The following is a 17,941-nucleotide window of genomic DNA, read 5'->3' on the forward strand; positions in this document are numbered from 1 at the left end:
AAAATAACCAAGATTTTCCTAACTGAGGGAAAGGTCGAGAAAATCAGAGGCTATAGTATCTCTGATAGGGGCCAAATTCATCACCATCAGACGGGGAATGGCGGTGTTGGGACTAATGGCGATCCTCAATTCAGCCATCACCTGGGCACAGCTTCATATGAGGCCTCCACAATATTACATTCTGGCCTGATTGGATGGCAACCAATCCACGACTATTTTGGTTCCTCGTCAAGAGAATGCTCCAGTAGTGGCTCAGCCCACTGCTTTACCTCAAGGGACGCAGACAGATCTGGTGCGGATCACTGCGAGACGAAAGCAACTGGGATAGGAAACTCATATGGCGGATCGCTGCGTACAAGAAGAATGGAACCCCTATTGGTCCCAAGCCTCCTCAAACATGAGGGAATTAAAAGCCGTGGAGGAGGCGCTTAAAGCATTCCAACCGACCATTCAGGGCAAAGATGGGCAACTATTGGGGATCTCCCAGAGCACCTCCACAGTATTGGAGACCAAGAGAGCAACACAGAGGTCCACCTCCACAATACCAACAAAACAAAAAATGACGAGAGGATGTAGAGGGGGCAAAGGGAAAAAGAGAGACTTAGGTGCAGGAATCTTTAATTTAAGCAGTGTCTAAGCCCACTCAACCAGAGCTTGGGCATCCTCAAGCACAGAAATGTCCGGGGCAACAGATCTGCAGGGCTTAAATACCTTCACCAGGCATTACCGCATCGACCAGCTGTCCAGTCAGGACCAGACATTTTGGTCGCATCTTGTGCAACAGACCTTATCCCCTCCCTAGTAAGGCACCTTTCACACATACGGTCCGTTCAGCTTATCAGTTCAGTCACGTCAAAATGTATCAGTTTTCCATCCGTTTTTCATCAGTGATCTTCCGTTTTTCGTCAGTTGTTATCCGTTTTTCGTCAGTTGTTATCCGTTTTTCGTCAGTTGTTATCCGTTTTTCATCCGTTTTTCGTCAGTTATCTGTTTTTCATCCGTTGTCATCCGTTTTTCATCCGTTGTCATCCGTTTTTCGTCCGATCCGTTTTTTTGACGGATGAAAAATAGGGCATTCATACGTTCCAAAAAATGGACATTGAAGGAAGCGGATGAAAACGGATGTTAACTGATGATCATCCGTTGTCACCCGTTTTTACATAGCGATACATTGATGTCTGTTTTTCATCCATCAACGGATGGATGAAAAACGGACAAACGGACAGCATGTGTGAAAGGGGCCTAAGTATTGCTTGATACATCCTCCCAGATGCTGCCCTGGAAGACCATTAGAAAAAAACAGAGTTTGGTACCTGGTAACTTTCTTTTTTTCGAAGTCTTTCAGGGCAGCACTCGTTCCCACCCCAAACAGTACAACATTTTTTTTTCGGATTCATAAGCTTACTGAGGGTTCCTTTGGTGCTTTACTAATACTGAAGCACACAGGAATGACTGACATTTTTATAATGGTGGACTGTTGTGTTTCCAGGTGGTAGGAGCCTATCTCTCAGATGCTGCCCTGGAAGACTTCTTAGAAAAAGTTACCAGGTACCTGTGTTTTTTTTTTCCGTTTTAATTTTGTACACTTTTGTTGTGTTTTTCTGCAACAAAGTCTCATAGGAGAGTCCCAATGTCTGTGTCAATGGACGCAGCAGTGGGGCTCAGGAGCGAGCATGCACGAGTGCCCCCAGGCTTCCCATGGGGGCACTGGATAGGGAGGAGGGGCCAGGAGCATTGGTGGGGGACCTGAGAAGAGCATGTTCGTGGGTGTTGTGTGTTTTTTTTTTTTTTTTTTTTTTTTTCACTCTTACCTTTACAATCTCTGAGGAAGTAAAGTTCCCTCTGTAAATTTACCTAAAGGTTAGCCTATGATAAGACGTCATTGATAACGAAACGCGTAGGCCATAACTACATCATTTCCGCATCACTGGAACGCAGATCCGGCGGTTGGCTCGCACAGTGTCCTGGGAGCTACCGCGAAAGAGGGTCTTGCGGTCCCTAACACATTTGCTTGCCTGTTTACCTGTTTTAAATGTGAGTACTACTCTTATTTTACAATAAAGGAAGATATTTTTAAATAGTACTTCACTATATGAGGCTCTTTTCTCCTGTACATGGATATTTTTTGATGGATATGTACCGTACTTGAGGCTCTTTGAATACTAATACATATGTGAATGATGATTCAGGATTAACCATTGAAGTGATCGGCACACAGGGTAACTCCTTACTGAGGGCATACCCTATTGCCAACACGCTGGTTACCCCTGCAGGGGTGCCGACCTCTGGTGAGTGCGGGAGAAATTGAAGGGAGAGCACTGTTTCCTCACCCGGCACCCAGCACCTGGATCACCTCAAGAGTCACCCATCAATTTGACACTCCAATCATTTTATGAATTTTATGGACTTGTCTGCCACTTTTCTGCGATCTTGTATTTTTTTGGCCAACTTTCTGATTTCTGCATTTTTTCACGGGTCCTTTTACCAATTTTTGGTAGGACCTATTGCACCTAATCACTCTTTCTGATTTATTCACCACCACTAATAGTTTTTTGGCCATTTTCTAGTCTCACCTGTCCATTCCAGGACATCTTTGCACTTGTTCACCTTTTCTGATATTTATATATATTCATACATTTTTTTTTCCATACCCACTTATATTGGAATCACTGATTCTTTAAATGATCAGCCTTTTGCTGATACACTTGATTATTTGCTTTATTGTTACTATGTTTACACTCCTTAATGACCGCTATATAGCTCTCTCGATACTTTTTTCACTTTATTTGGTCACTTACAGTTTGGGCTGGGCGATATGGCTGAAAACTGTATCACGATATCAGTGTTTCATATCGGTCGATATCGATATATATTGATATTTTTTATTACCCATTTAAAATAAGGACCCTAGGGTTAGAATGCAGGGCGGCGGGCATGGTGCAGGAGAATGCAGGGTACTGGCATGGTGCAGGAGAATGCAGGGTGACTGGCATGGTGCAGGAGAATGCAGGGTGACTGGCATGGTGCAGGAGAATGCAGGGTGGCTGGCATGGTGCAGGAGAATGCAGGGTGACTGGCATGGTGCAGGAGAATGCAGGGTGACTGGCATGGTGCAGGAGAATGCAGGGTGACTGGCATGGTACAAGAGGATCCGGGGTTGTGGCTTGGGGGTCCAGCCAGTTCTTATTACAGTTCTTGAAAGTACTTTATGCTGCCTTGTGCAGCCAGCCCCCACACCCTGGGGGTCCAGCCAGTTCTTAATTGTTACAGTTCTTGAAACTAGTATGTTTTTATGCTGCCTTGTGCAGCCAGCCCCCACACCCTGGGGGTCCAGCCAGTTATTACAGACAGTTCTTGAAACTTTTTTATGCTGCCTTGTGCAGCCAGCCCCCACACCCTGGGGGTCCAGCCAGTTCGTAGTCCGCCGCACAGTAACCACCTAACTCCCCACCCAGTAACGGACCACCGCCTTGCGCCGCGCTGTGATGATCGGTACAGAGAACTCCCCCGGCCTGGATGTGACGTCAGTCAGCTGCCGGGAGAGGAAGCGGGCTGTGCGTCTGTACAGGCCAGGGGCTGTGATAGGATAGGTACTATCCTATCACAGCCCCTGGCCAGTACGCACCGCCCGCTTCCTCTCCCGGCAGCTGACTGAAGTCACATCCAGGCCGGGGGAGTTCTCTGTACCGATCATCACAGCGCGCCCGCAGCTGACGTCCCATCCAGGCGCGGCGCGAGGCGGTGGTCCGTTACTGGGTGGGGAGTTAGGTGGTTACTGTGCGGCGGACTACGAACTGGCTGGACCCCCAGAGCATAAAAAGTACTTTCAAGTATCGAACCGGTTATCGTTATTGATATCGAAAACGGTACTATAGCGATATATATCGATATCGCATTATCGCCCAGCCCTACTTACAGTTCACCAAGCACTTTTTATTTATTCATTTATTTATTTTCTCATCGTTTACATCATTGCACTTTATAGTAATTTATACCTTGTTTACACATTTGTATATGATTGAACTGTGACTTATTGTATTATATAGAACTCCATATACCACTACACGTTTAGGCAGCGCCAATTACCTCACCACCCTACTGTAAATATCTCATAAACATGCACCATTTAGGAGATATTTACTTTGCATGCAGCCAGTGACATAACTGGTGCATGCGCTCTGAAGGAACTGCTGCCGTGCCGTTCCTTCAGAGCCCTGTGCCGTGAACAGCGGCTCCCTCGTGCATGCGCGGGAGTGACGTCATAGCGGCTCTGGCCAAGCAGATGACGCAAACCCGGAATGAACACGGGCGAACATGTCAGCCGTCTCAGCAGTGAGCGGGTGCCGCTGGAAGGGCCTCGTTCTAAGGTAAGTATTTCATAACGAGCTAGTAGGCAATGCCTACTAGCTCATTATGCCTTTTTCTTTTCAGGTTTTAATTTTTTTCGTTGGAGGTTTACAACCTTTTTAAGCTTTAATTAAAGTGGTTGTTAACCCACTTATACAACTTTTTATAGAATCCTCTCTGTACCCTGATTACAAGTGCTCCTGTCTCTGTGTTTTTATTAAAAAAAATTCACCTTTACCGTATATCAGAACGGCTCCCGGTGATCACGTGACCGGCCAGGTGGGGGGGTCTAACAAATGCTTTTAATGGGTTTGATTAAAACAAACAAAATTTTTTAACCATTTTTGCCCCTCCTTTTTTCCTCCCTTTTTTTTTTTTTTTTTTTGTCCATCTTAATGACCTGATACAGAGACCTTGAAAATGTACTTTTTTTTTTTTTTTTTTTATAAACATCAATAGTATTGTATTGCATTATTTTTAAACATAATTATGGGAAAGTAGTGGCAAATAAAGCATCCAACTGTTGAATATAACCAGTTCCTGACCGCTTACATTATATTTACTGTGGCAGGCTGGCTCGTACAGGCAAAACTATGTAGGTCTACATCGCTCGACTAGGAGGAGCTAGGGGGCGAGCACACGCTGCCGGCGGTGCGCTCCTGCCCTCGGTCTTCAGCGGAGAAGCTGATGTGTGTGTCAGGCGGCTCCGACCTGACACCCGCCATCGTTCCCTGCAGAGAGAGGACGGTCAGCTGTTGTAAACGCAGCCGACCGTCCTTCACCCTGAAATGATCACAGAGCTCATGTGATCCTTCTATATAGGATCGCATGTCTCTGTGGTCATCTCAGAAGCCACGCCCCCCACAGTTAGAATCACTCCCCTAGGGTCACATTTAACTCCTTGATCACCTACACTGTTAACCCCTTCCCTGCCAGTGTCATTATTACAGTAACAGTGCATATTTAAGCACTGAATACTGTAGTAATGTCACTGGTACCCCCAAAAGTGTAATAAATTACAGGGGTCTGATCTGTCCGCCGCAATGTCGCAGTCCCGCTAAAAAATCGCAGATCGCCACCATTACTAAAAAAAATAAAAATGACATAAATATTTCCCATAGTTGGCAGACGTGATAACTTTTGCGCAAACCAATCACAATACAGTACTCTTATTGCGATTTTTTTTTTTTTTTTTTTTTGGTTCTAATGTTCTATAGCAGAAAGTGAAAAATATAGCTTTCTTTTTTTTTTTTTTTTCAAAATTTACGCTTTTTTTTTTTTTTTGTTTATAATGCAAAAAATAACGCAAAAAATAAAAATCGCACAGGTGATCAAATACCACCATTACAAACAAAACCGTCCGTTGCATTTTTAGACTTTAGGTCAATTTTGAGGAAACCCTTTCACCAACATACATAGCATTGCAGGTAAAAGCACATGCATTTCAAGTATTTTTAATGCCTATTCGCAGCATGTCTTTTCCATGATTTCTTTTTCTTTGACCGATGTTCCTTGCTAGCACTCAGCGGAGGTTCAGAGGTTTGGGATGCCTACACAAAGGAAGATTTACATGTAAATAGCATGCCAAAAATGTTGCACGCACACATATTCTTATGAGAAGTTTCCTGTTAAAATGAATGGCCTGGTGAAAGGGTCTCTTTAACTTATGCTCACCTAATGTAACTGGTGCAGAAAGGCCGATACCTTGTAGGGTTTGCACACACATGTTTTAATTTGGGGATTGATACCTGTATCCCTGTGGATCTTAGGCCCAAGGTCTACACAGGACAATTTCTTCTTCTTCCTCATATTTAGCTCAGTTGCTGTAGAGGCTCTGGAATTTGGCATTGGAATGACAGATGGTGGAGTTTTGGTGCCAGGAGTGGGTAGGGCTTACTTTAGGCATGGAGAGTGTTCATTTGTCAGTTACTAATGAATGCAGCTGTGCCCATATCTGGTAGCTAAGAAAGCATGCTCTGCTAGAGGCAGTTGACATCCATTGAGGAATCTGTGGCTCAATTAATATTATTTATTTATTTTTTAATGTCTGTGAAGCATTGGTGCAAATTTAATTATAAGTAGTAGTAGTATGTCAAGTGCAATTTTAGCAGAAAACTGCACTATCCTTTTGTCAATCATTTACCCCATACATTTGATATATGCTGAAGTGTAGTTGCATAGCAAAATATTTGATTCATCGATTTTGGCTAATGCAATCTTTATTTTACAAGTTAAAATTACAATGAACTCCCTGTGCTCTGGGGCATGCGCTACCTCGGATCATAAGGGAGGAAAAAACAAAATGAGGAAACTACCGATAAATCCTGTAGGTCAGTTTTGTCAATGAACCAAGCGCAGTGTCTTTTCCTGCTTACAGAGTGTGCAGTAATTTAGATAATATAGCTTACATTAATTAGCCCATTAAAGGATTCTTTTTTTTTTTTTTTTTAATTTTAAGTCTCTACCACACATTTTGTCAGTAGCTGGGAACAAATCTGTTAACACTAGCATTTTTCTGATGATTAGCTTATCAAAGCCTCATTTACACAGAAGTTTGAAGGCACACGTGGGGTCTGGCAAAAAAAGTTCTGACATTTTCCCACACATGCAGATACGCCAGAATTCATCTCTATGAGCGGCTGTACATACCACATGTGGCTCTCTGGATGTGTGAAAATGCTGGGATATTTACACACCAAATTCTTCCTCGCCTCCAAACATCCATGTGAATGATGCCTAAAAACATAATCCTGTTTATATGCCATTTGGTACTTGTCATTAACCTAGACCTAACCACTTTGTTGGGCACGGAGAGATCATTCAAGCCAAATTAACAAATTATCTGCCGTTGTGATACGCTGACATTGATTTTTCGAACAGGATTGTTTTGCCAAAGTGCAAATTTGGCCTTAAAGGTTAACACCAATTAGCAAAAAAGATAAAAAAAAACGTAGCTTATAGAATAAGTAAAATACAATAAGTCATATTGTAATTAAATGGTATTAAAAATTACCTTCTTCAATCTGCAGTGCTGTAATTATCTGTAAAATGCAATATGGCTACCTGGAAGTGTGGTGTACAGAATGCTCCCCCAGAAATGTCATTCCCTGCTTATGAGATTGGCTCACTGATTTTCCCTGAATCTGCACTAAGATACAAGTCAGATTTTGAGCATCCCCTGCAACAAAAATGTAGTTTTTGATGATACTCTGAAAGAGAAATCATGTTTAACCCTTTCGCTGCCAGGCCCGGTGCTCCACTTTTTAACTTAGCTGACCAAGCCATTTTTGAAATTATTCCTCTGCTTTTTTATTTTTCCCTCTGCAGCTTTCACAGTTTGTCAAAGACCAAACAAACCACATATTTCTCTTTTTCATTCATTGACAGACACAGCTCCTGATTCTTCTTAACCATTGGGTTATACTGCCCCCTAGGAAACTAGGCTGGAAAAAGCTTGACTAGGCCTTTGGTCAGTCCCGGGGGTATACACCCACTCTCAACTAGGCGCTCAGTTTCTTTTCTGCCTAGTCAGGAGTCAGGACCTTGCTGGGATCTCTGGTCCTGGCAATTTTTTTCTTTTTAAATGGAATTTTTTTCTCCTTTTTTATTATTTTGTTCCTGTCATCTACAATCAAGTGCCAGTGAGTGCATGCAGAACACAGCTCCACGCTAGTTCGACCGCAACAAAGCCCCACTGGACAGGGCTAGCCTGCGAGTTAAATATCGCATACGAACTGGCTTCAGCCTGAGTCACATTGTTTCCTCCTGGCCGAAAGCACCCACATTACGATGGAGCTGGGTCCTTTTCAGAGCGATGCCCACCCTGCTCCCTGGTGGGGTGAGTAGCTGTCTCCCCTCTACCTCTGGAGGGTTTTGGGGTAGACGTGGGCCCTGCCCTGGGATTCCCCCCATCCCCTTTAAAATTTTGGTGGTTACTGTGGGTCTTTCGCCCCCCTCCCCTTTCACTGGGTGTGGTTATGAGCTGGATGTTGCCACATGCTATTAAGGGGGGCTGGTTGGAGTTGCTGCTGACCGAGTTTTCCTGGTGTGCAAACGGAGGGTTGAGCAGGGTTCCCTGCCACCTTGGGGGTTGATGACTAGGGCAGGGATGTCACCTGGGCTCCCTGCGGCAGTTGTGCTGGGGAGCGGATGGTTTAACATCTGCGTGAACCGGCCTCACGCGGCCGGATACGGCTGAAAATTTAGGCCGCCGCTTTGTGGCCTGCTCCTTGGAAACTTTGTGAGGGTGGCTGAAACCACTGCCTCCCAATTGGGCATCCGCCTTCCCCCTCCGCAGCCCCTGGTTGGTTGGCTCCGCTGGGGCTCACGTCAAATCGGCTCGGTGCCCCCAAAAATTTAGGCTGCGACGTACTAGGCCATGTGGCCGAGTCAGGCGCCTCTGTTAAGGAGCAGCCCCAGTGCATTTAGCTGAAGCCCCCGCTCTTCCTTTGGGCATCTTCCGGGCTGAGAATCCGTGCACTTATGGCTGGGCCTCCATGAAAATGTATACCTTGGCATGCGGCCTGCTAGGCCATTTTGAAGGGGATGGCGCTGTAGGGGTGCTTCATATATGGATGACAGCCTTGCCGCCATTATTGTGTGGGACACCTGCCACACTTAGTGTTGCAGGACCATCAGGGTACCCTGCCTACTTGTCCGAGTCCCTTTTGCTTGTGGTGTCCTTATTAGGATAACTGTGTTAAAGGTGGACGGTCCCAACTGTAGTGGACTCGCCAGTTTAAAGGTTAAATAAAGCTACCCTAATTCTGGTTGAGGAGTCCTCGGCTTTTAAAGACCTGGCTGATAGGAGGGTGGAGGTTCTGGCCCACCATATGTTTGGCACCCAGGCCAGTATTTACTATTGCTCTGGTGTAGCAAACTCTGACCGAGTGGGCTAAACTTTTATGCCAGGACCTGAAGGGGAAACAACTTCCGCCCTGTCTTTGTGGAGCATTGTGGATCAGTTGGTCTAGGGGCTACAGTTTATCTGTGATGCCTTTTTGGATGCGGCTCCTTTTGATTTCTCCAGACTTTGCAGGAGACAATTAATTTGCATGCGGGTGCTGGGCCTGATGGTGTCCACCCTCGAGGTGGTCTGTTTACACAGTTCCACACAAGATCTCTGCTGAAGAGATTCTGGTAAAATTGGTCAGGATCCACAGTCTCTAGAGGTGGCTTCGTTCTCTGGCACTTCGACAGGGAAAATCCTCCCCCCCCCCCCCTCTGAACTAGATGGTTGTCACCACGAATGCCAGACTGTCTGGGTGGGAAGGCGTCCTCAGCACAGACATGCTTAGGGAGTCCGGACTCTGGCAGAGTCCAGACTGCCGATTAGTGTACTGGAACTCCGAGCAATCAGACTTTGTCTTGCTCATTGGACAATTCATCTACAGGGGTGTACGGTACGAATTTATTCGGACATTGCCATGGCCATGGTCTATATCAATCACCAAGGGGCCACAAGAAGTGTCCTGGCGGCTCGGTAAGTAGCCAGCATTCTAGGGTGGGCTGACCGATTTCATTCCAGCCTCTCAAACTTCTGCCATGACTCCTGTGCAGGATCCAGGAAAAAGGGATTCCGGCCTCGCCGGTCTTGGGGTGCCAATCTGATACGGCTGGTCGCCGATGCTCCTTGGGGACTTCCTCTCAGGGAGGATCTGCTGTCCCAAGGACCAATCTTTGATCCTGCTTTACAATCACTGGCTTTGACAGCTTGGCTGTTGAACGCCAGGTGCTGAAGAATGGAGGTTGATTCCTACGCTGTTAAAAGCTAGGAAATCTACTTCTAGGAAGATGTATCATCCTATGTGTGGAAGACGTACATTGTGTGGTGAGACTCTCGGGGTTCATCCTCGCTCCTTCTCAGTGGATCAAATCTTAACCTTACTTCAACAGTGGGTTGAACGGTAATTCGCCTTGAGTGCCATCAAGGACCAGATATCAGTTTTTGGCTGTCTTTTTCCAATGTCCTTTGGCCACACACTCCCTGGTGCGTACTTTTCTTCAGGGTGTCCGATATTTGGTTCCCACAGAGCGGGCTCCGTTGCCGCCCTGGAATCTTAATGTGGTGCTTTCAGCTCTACAGAAGCCTCCCTTTGCAAATTTTTTGGAGGTTTCCCTGCTTTTTCTTCCCCAGAAGGTCTTCTTTGGTGGGTGTCTGAACTGGCAGCGTGATCCTGTTTTTCATCTTATGGTGATTTCCAAGGATAAGGTGGTGCTTTGCCTCTGTCTGTCATTCCTTCCTAAGGTGGTCTCTGATTGTCATTTCAGTGAAGACATTGTGTGGCCTCCCCTGTGTTAAGGCTGTCGGACATTTGGTTCCTTCAGTGCGGGCTCTGTTGCCGCCCTGGCATCTTAATGTGGTGCTTTCAGCTCTACAGAAGCCTCCCAATTTCCAAGGATAAGGTGATGCTTTGCCTCTGTCCATCATTCCTTCCTAAGGTGGTCTCTGACTGTCATTTGAGTGAAGACATTGTGTGGCCTCCCCTGTGTTCAGGGTGTCGGACACCCTGTATATACCATATTTCACAAAATACAGCATATTTCACAAAATTCCTGCTAAATTCCTACTAAATATAAAAGCTTCTATATAATAAGTCGCGCTAGACTTATTATATAGATTCTGTTTAGGGTGTGATCACACTTGAAGTTGCTGCTGTTTTCATTTCCATTAGCGCGGTTAATACTTTGTGTAAATATAAAAGCTTAACCTGTATTGAGTTACTAAATAACAAATATTTGTAAATTTTTAATCGCATCTTTTTGCAAAATGGTGACAACTGAAAATACACAACTGTAAGGGTCCTTTCACACGGCCGCTCCGTGTGTCCGCAAATCATCCAATCCGTTTGCGGATGATTTGCGGACATAATGTAAGTGAATGGCACTGCGGGTGTCAGCGGAATACCACCCGCTGACACCCGATTTTCCTCCATTCAGTTCTGTTCCGTTTTTACAAATGGAACAGAACCCATTTTTTCTTCCGTGTAAAACACGGAAAGGAAGGAAAATCGGATGTCAGCGGTGTTATCCGCTGACATCCGCAGTGCCATAGACATACATTATGTCCGCATATCATCCGCAAACGGACGGGATGATATGCGGGCACACGGAGCGGACGACAGAAATGTCATCCGCTCCGTGGAAGAAAAAAAAAAAAAGTCCCGCAGCGGACCTTTCACACGGAGCGGCCGTGTGAAAGGAGCCTAAAGAACAAAATTTCTCTCAAAATCTGGAAGTTTTCATTTTTTACTTTCAGAGTTTTTAAAAGACCCCCTCCCCCCCCCAAACTATATATTTTCTGAAAGCAAAGGGCCAGTAGAATAAATAGAAGATTCAACTGATTTTTAAGCCCCTTTAGGACTTGGACACCTAGCAGATGCTATGAAGCGTAAAATCTGCAGTGCTTTCTGAAACCCAGGGAGCCGTATGTGTCAAGTACAGCCTCCAATACAGTGAATTACTGAATGTGGCCTTGCTCGGGTAAACACCAGTGGCTTCTGCATCGGTATTTGCTCAGGCTTGCATGCACAGCGCTTCTCCCTGAACACAAGGGCGTTGTCGTCTGCTGTTGTAGGTTGCTATTACCATTGATCCCCCCCCCCCCAACCTTTAGAAAAAGGAGGAGCTCTAATGAAATCAAAAAATCTTTTAGTTGATGTTTCTTTCATGATGGCAAATACAAGTATAGTTGTGCATCTGTCCGTTGCTGCTTCAAGTCAATGGACTTCCATCAATCCTTTCAAAACTTCATTCTAGAGAGGTGATAGCATGGCTAGACAAAAGCACGCTCAAGTAATATTGAATGGGAGTTTCATTTAATAGCCCCTGTTAAGAGAGATTTTGATGAGACCAGCGTCTCCTGTAGTTGGGCGGGGAATTAAATCAATATTGATCAGTATAATGGCCTGCTAATTGAATTTCTGAGCACACAAATGAAGTGCGGTTGGACCTAATTTGGAAATTGGCCAAGGTCTGGCTTTAAATGGGCTTATTAATTGCAGGGCCTCTCTGAATCAATAAGCCAGTATGAGGGTTTTCTTTGTGTTATAAAAGATAATTTGCAATATATGGAAGCTTATTGTTTATATTGTATATTATTAATATGTAGAACTTTGCGTTTTGTTAAAATCACAAAAGCGGGCAATGGAGGGAGAATATATTTGTAAATTAAATACAGTTCCCTAATGTATAGAAGTATATAGACTATCTGACTTCTTTAACAGTGTGCGCTGCCTTACCCATGGCAACCAATCCCATTTCCTCAATTTGTTCATGGGTTTACGGTAAATTGTAATCTGGTGTGTTTTTGGATACAATAATGTGCACATAGGCCTTATTCAATAAGACCGCCATGGTCACAGTAATGCTCATTGTGTATATTTTCCCTGCAAAGATCAACATTTTACATATTGTGTGTATATTTAAAATGCAGCATTGCATTCTGAAAAGTCATGTTAGACAGTGACGACATGAATGTAACCATACATCTGAGCCAGAGAATGAGTGGATTTTTAATGACCTGAGACTAGGTTGACTGTCACATGGGTAAACATGTCACAGGATGCTGTTGGAAGCAGAGAATATAGAGGCATCCTTTAATGTAGCCTAATACTAAAGAGCTGCAGGCTACCGGGAGGGAAAGACAGGAAGCAAATGCTTTTAGTGTTCATTGATCAGTGTGTGTGCATGCGTTCTCAGAAGAATGGAAAGGGAATGAAATATTAATAGTAAGGAATTCCTGTTTTGCTTTCCGAGGTTCAGACAATGTGCTTATGGCAGCAAGCATGGATAATTGGAAATGAACTGCAATGGAAACTCCTTCGTCAGAGGTAAGAACTGCATTTTTATCTTTTCTGATTTGAATAATTTAGCGTCGATGTTCTGAATCAACCAATATTCAAAAATGTTAATCCTGTAATGCCATGTGTGATGTTTAGGACACACGTTTGCTAGTGTAGTTTATGCAGCTACACATGCCAGTGAAAAAAAATGATTAAAACCAAAAATGTAATAAAATTGCAGCTTACCAATCGGATGAGGTGGCTGAATTTTAGTTTATTTTCTATTTTTAGACCCACCCCCCCCCCCCCCCCTCTGGTTTTTACTTGATGGTCTGGCCAGTAACACACCTCTTATATTGGAGAGCCCCCACTCTGGATGAAGGAGCACAGGGGCACCTTTTGGAAAGAAGTATTTTCAGTCTGGGATGATGGGAGTCTTATGGGCTATACACACTATAAGATTTTCTGAAGACTTTTTTCTTTAGACTTACCAAAACCATATAATATGAGGTCAAACCTAAACACTTTCAATTTGTATGCAATCCGGCAGGCCCTTGCACTACATAGAAAAGGTAAGTCTGAAGGAAAAAGTCTTCAGAAAATCTTATAATGTGTATGGCCCTTTAGATGTATATAGTGGAGTAAGATACAATAACAAATTGAAGCCAAACTCCAATTAACTCTGAAGCCAAAGTCCAATTAACTCTGCAGTTACACAACAGTTTTCTTTTTCGTATAAAGGTTTTAAATGGAAAAAAAAAAAAAAAAACTTGATTATTGTAGGCACTGCTGTCAATGTTAAATGGGTTTGTCTCAACACTAAACTGCTACATTTAGAGGAGAGCTTGTTCTGTTTAAAAACAGACTTACTGGCCAGATCACCAGATGAAAGAAAAGTCTAAAAAAGAAAACAAATTCAGCTTTCACATCCGAGAATCGTTAAGCAATATGTTTTCTTTTGCCCCCTTCCTGACCAGGCCATATTTTGTGATTTGGCACTGCATTACTTTAACGGACAATTGCATGGTCATTCGATGCTGTACCCAAACTAAATTGACGTCCTTTTTTTCTCACAAATAGAGCTTTCTTTTGGTGGTATTTGATCACCTGTGAGATTTTTATTTTTTGTGCTATAAACAAAAAAAGAGCGACAAAGCGAAAAAAATTTACACATTCTGCTATGTGACATTCCCCCAAAAAATTTAAAAATCAAAATTTTTTAACATTTTAGGCCAATTTTCCTGCTACATATTTTTGGTAAAAAAAATTTGCAATATGCGTATTTTGATTGGTTTGCGCAAAAGTTATCGCATCTACTAACTATAGTAAAAGATTTGTCATTTTTAATTTTAATTTTTTTTACTAGTAATGGCGGCGATCTGCGATTTTTTTTTTTTTTTTTTTTTTTTTTTTTTTGTGGGACTGCGACATTGCGGCAGACAGATTGGACCCCTAACTGACATTTTTGACACTTTTGGGGGTACCAATGACATTACTACAGTAATCAGTGCTAAAAATATGCACTGCTACTGTAATAATGCCGTTGGCAAGGAAGGGGTTAACCCTGTGGGTGATCAAGGGGTTAAATGTGAGCCTAGGGGAGTGATTCTAACTTTGGGGACATGTGATCCTATATAGCAGGATCACATGATCTCTATGATCATCCCAGGGAGAAGAACGGTATGCTGTGTTTACAACAGCCGACCGTCCTTCTCTCTCAGTGGGGAACAATCGCAGGTGTCAGGCGGCAATCAGAGCCACCTGACACAGGCATTGGCTTCCCCGCTGATGAGCGGGGGCGGGAGCCAGACCTGGCAATCTCACGACCTGAAGATGGCAGCAATTCTGCATCTCTGCGTCCCCGACACTGCAACAAATCATTTAGTCAGCATCCCAGTTCATGATTTGCACTCTTAATTTCTTCCTTTTCCTCCTCTGCAAAGCACTGGTAATGCTGGGATCTGTGAGTCAAAAGAGCAAAACTGCCGCACAGGCTCTGTCTCTCTGGGAACAACATCTCCCACAAGTCCTTGCTCTTCCCAGGCTTTGTCCTCCTCCAGGATGCACAGCATTATATTAAAGTTTCTTCTGCTCTCCCTGGTGGTGGGAGGGGCTTTCCTTCAGCTCTTTCTATGGCTGCACACATCCCTAGAAATGTCCAGTGTTTTGTCTCTCTCCCCTCCTCTCCTCCCTGGCAGGCAAGAAAGGGAAGACTAGCTACAGCACTGGCTGTGTATGAGTGGCTGCAGCAGGTGTGACACTGTCAGCGACAGCCTGGTCTGTGTAGCTGCAGTCCAGTGTGTGCCCCAGACTGGGGCTACATACGTTTTCACATAGAAGGGATTCAGGCAGCTTTACATCCAGCGGATCACTTCTTTAGACTTGCAAGTAAATCCAAAACTTTTTGCTGTTTCTTGGGTGCACACAATTTTGAGGCTTGACAGTTTTGGGGATTTGGGAAATATTTACTTGACACAACCACCACATTCTTCTTCCTTTTTTTTTTTTTTATTTTTTTTTTCATCTTTAACGGGGAAAAACTCTTATAGCTGATAACCACCTAGGATTTGTCACCAATCCAAGCACTTTTGACCGTTAGGAGAATTTTGTCCTATTTAGCTGGGAAACCTCTGCTCCAACTGATGCACAGTAGGTGCAGCTCAAAGAGCCAAGCACCAATCATTCTAGGATAGAGGAGAGTTTCCACTTGAGGGGAATTTCCCTTCTAGTGTGGTAAGATGCATAAGAAAGTTGTACCATCTTTTTGAATAGAAAGGGTGTCCTAAATACCCAATAGTAACACAAGAGGATCTGGTATTATGTTAAATTCAGTGCCTTGGCCAACCTGGTTGTGATTTGTTTTCAGAAGTCATAAACCTGTGGGCAACTCCACAACCTGTGATAAAAAGTACTGGTGGTACTTTGATGGTTTTTTTTTTTTTTACAAAGTGTGGAAAGGGCTGGGTTCATGCAGCGCAGCTTCCGAGGAGTATAAGATATCCCATGTAGAAATTTGAATTGGACAAATTTTATCCCTGGCAGATATCATCAGTTTGGTATACTGAGTCACCACATCCTCCCATTCTTTCTCAGAAGAATGGGCACAGCCTTTTTTTTACTTCTGAAACATTCGAGAAATCTTGCTGCCATGACAAGTTATAAGATGAACGTAAACTGAGGAAAGTGCTCTCTTATTTTTACCAAAAATGGGTTTAGTAATGCAAATATTGAGTGGAGCTTTCTACTGGATTTTTTTTAAGAGACTGAAAGGGTTGCTTTAAGACTCCTCTTGCCAGTTTCTATGGTGGGTGGAAAAATTTCCTTTGTAACCAGAATGTCCTGCCTATCAGGCCTTGGCACCCTCGTCCTGGGCCATTGACTCTGCACTCTGTCATGTAACAAAATGTTGATCATAGATAATGAGCACCGGGAAAGCCAGATACCACTCTCCATTAGTGCTATTGGTAGTAGGAAGTCATTTTTATGTAGCTTAACATTTTTACATGTTCCATGTCACGGGGCCTCCAAACTTTCTAAACAAAAGGTCAGTTTAATGTCTTTCAGAATTTAGGGGGGCCAGACTGTGGCCAGCAGGAATAGACTTTTTTTTTGGTATCGGTGGGAGTAAACCGTGTCCCATCTTTAGTATTAGAGGGAGGAATAGTGCCCCATTGTTGGTGTCAGTAGGAGAAATGGTGCCCCACTGTTGGTGTCTGGGGAAGGGCAGAATAGTGTCTCATATCAGTGGGATTAATAGTGCCCCAAGGGTCAGATAAAGGCAAGCAAAGGGCCTTTCTTCTTAGCAACTGTTAAGATATCAACCACACAGGCAGTGCATTGGTTTCAATCAGTCCAACCCATATATGTGAGAGAGATCAGTAAAATGTAACTATGTAAACATTAAAACACATTGATTGCATTATTTTACCAAGCTTGTCTCTATTGTTAATATATATCTGAAAAGTCATAAGACAATATTTTCATTTTAATTGCTATACCACCAAGGACTTCCATTATGTCTCCTGGAAAGTATAGGTGAAAAGAACTGTATATATTTCTGCTGTGTGAGAAACCGCACAAGTGTAAACCTAGCCAATGGCTCCAGCTGCTGTCTCCTAGCCAATGAGGAAGCAGAAACCTGGGAGAGCAGCTGCTCTTGTGCACATTGCTGGATCACGATCGGGCTTGGGTAATTATTAGGGGGGCTGTGGGGGAGCTGCATACTGAAGGCTTTTTACCTTCATGTATAGAATTCATAAAGGTAAAAAACCTTTAGCCTTTAAAACCACTTTAAACCTTCATTGTATACTAGGGGTGATAAACCTGTGGCCCTCAACCTTAAACCAGAGAAGTGTTTGCCCAGGATCGGCAACCTGTTGATCATGATATAGCCATCTCAGAGCATCAGAGTACATTGCGCCGCCTCTGTAGTGCCGTTTTCTGTCCCAGGCGGAGTGATATCAAGTGCACTTTGACTTGGTCCTTTCTAGCAGCCTGGAGAGTGATGCCAGCAGAAGCTGGAAGAGGGAAAATAAGGTCTGTTTATTAAAGGGCACACACTACGCTTTTTCAATGGGCATATTCGCACCTTTAAAAGGGGTTAACAACTATTAGGCTGCTTTCACATAGCTCAGTGCACCTGCGGCTTACTTGTGAATTAGCAGTGCTTTGCCATAGACTTCTATTTTATCTTTCGGGTGTGGTGCACTTTCTGAAAGCACATCAAAACTCCTGCATTCAGGAGTTTTGGTGCACTTTGAGAACGTGCACCACATCCGGGTAAACTGCAGCGCATCAGCAGGAAATAAACC

The 17,941-nt window shown here is 43.9% G+C and overlaps 1 protein-coding gene across 3 annotated transcripts in view; it reads left to right on the forward strand.

The window, feature by feature from the left end:
* Nucleotides 1–17,941, forward strand: part of FAM135A (family with sequence similarity 135 member A) — a 212,906-nt gene that overhangs the window by 40,061 nt on the left and 154,904 nt on the right. For 2 of the 3 annotated variants that reach the window (XM_082249040.1, XM_082249042.1), the window contains exon 2: nt 13,105–13,178. The gene's annotated coding sequence lies outside the window, so the exon portion shown is untranslated. The remainder of the gene's footprint in view (nt 1–13,104; nt 13,179–17,941) is intronic. The other variant, XM_082249041.1, reaches the window with a different exon arrangement.

Source organism: Pelophylax lessonae, assembly GCF_965119305.1.
Source record: "Pelophylax lessonae genome assembly, chromosome: 3".
Taxonomy (NCBI): Eukaryota; Metazoa; Chordata; class Amphibia; order Anura; family Ranidae; genus Pelophylax; species Pelophylax lessonae.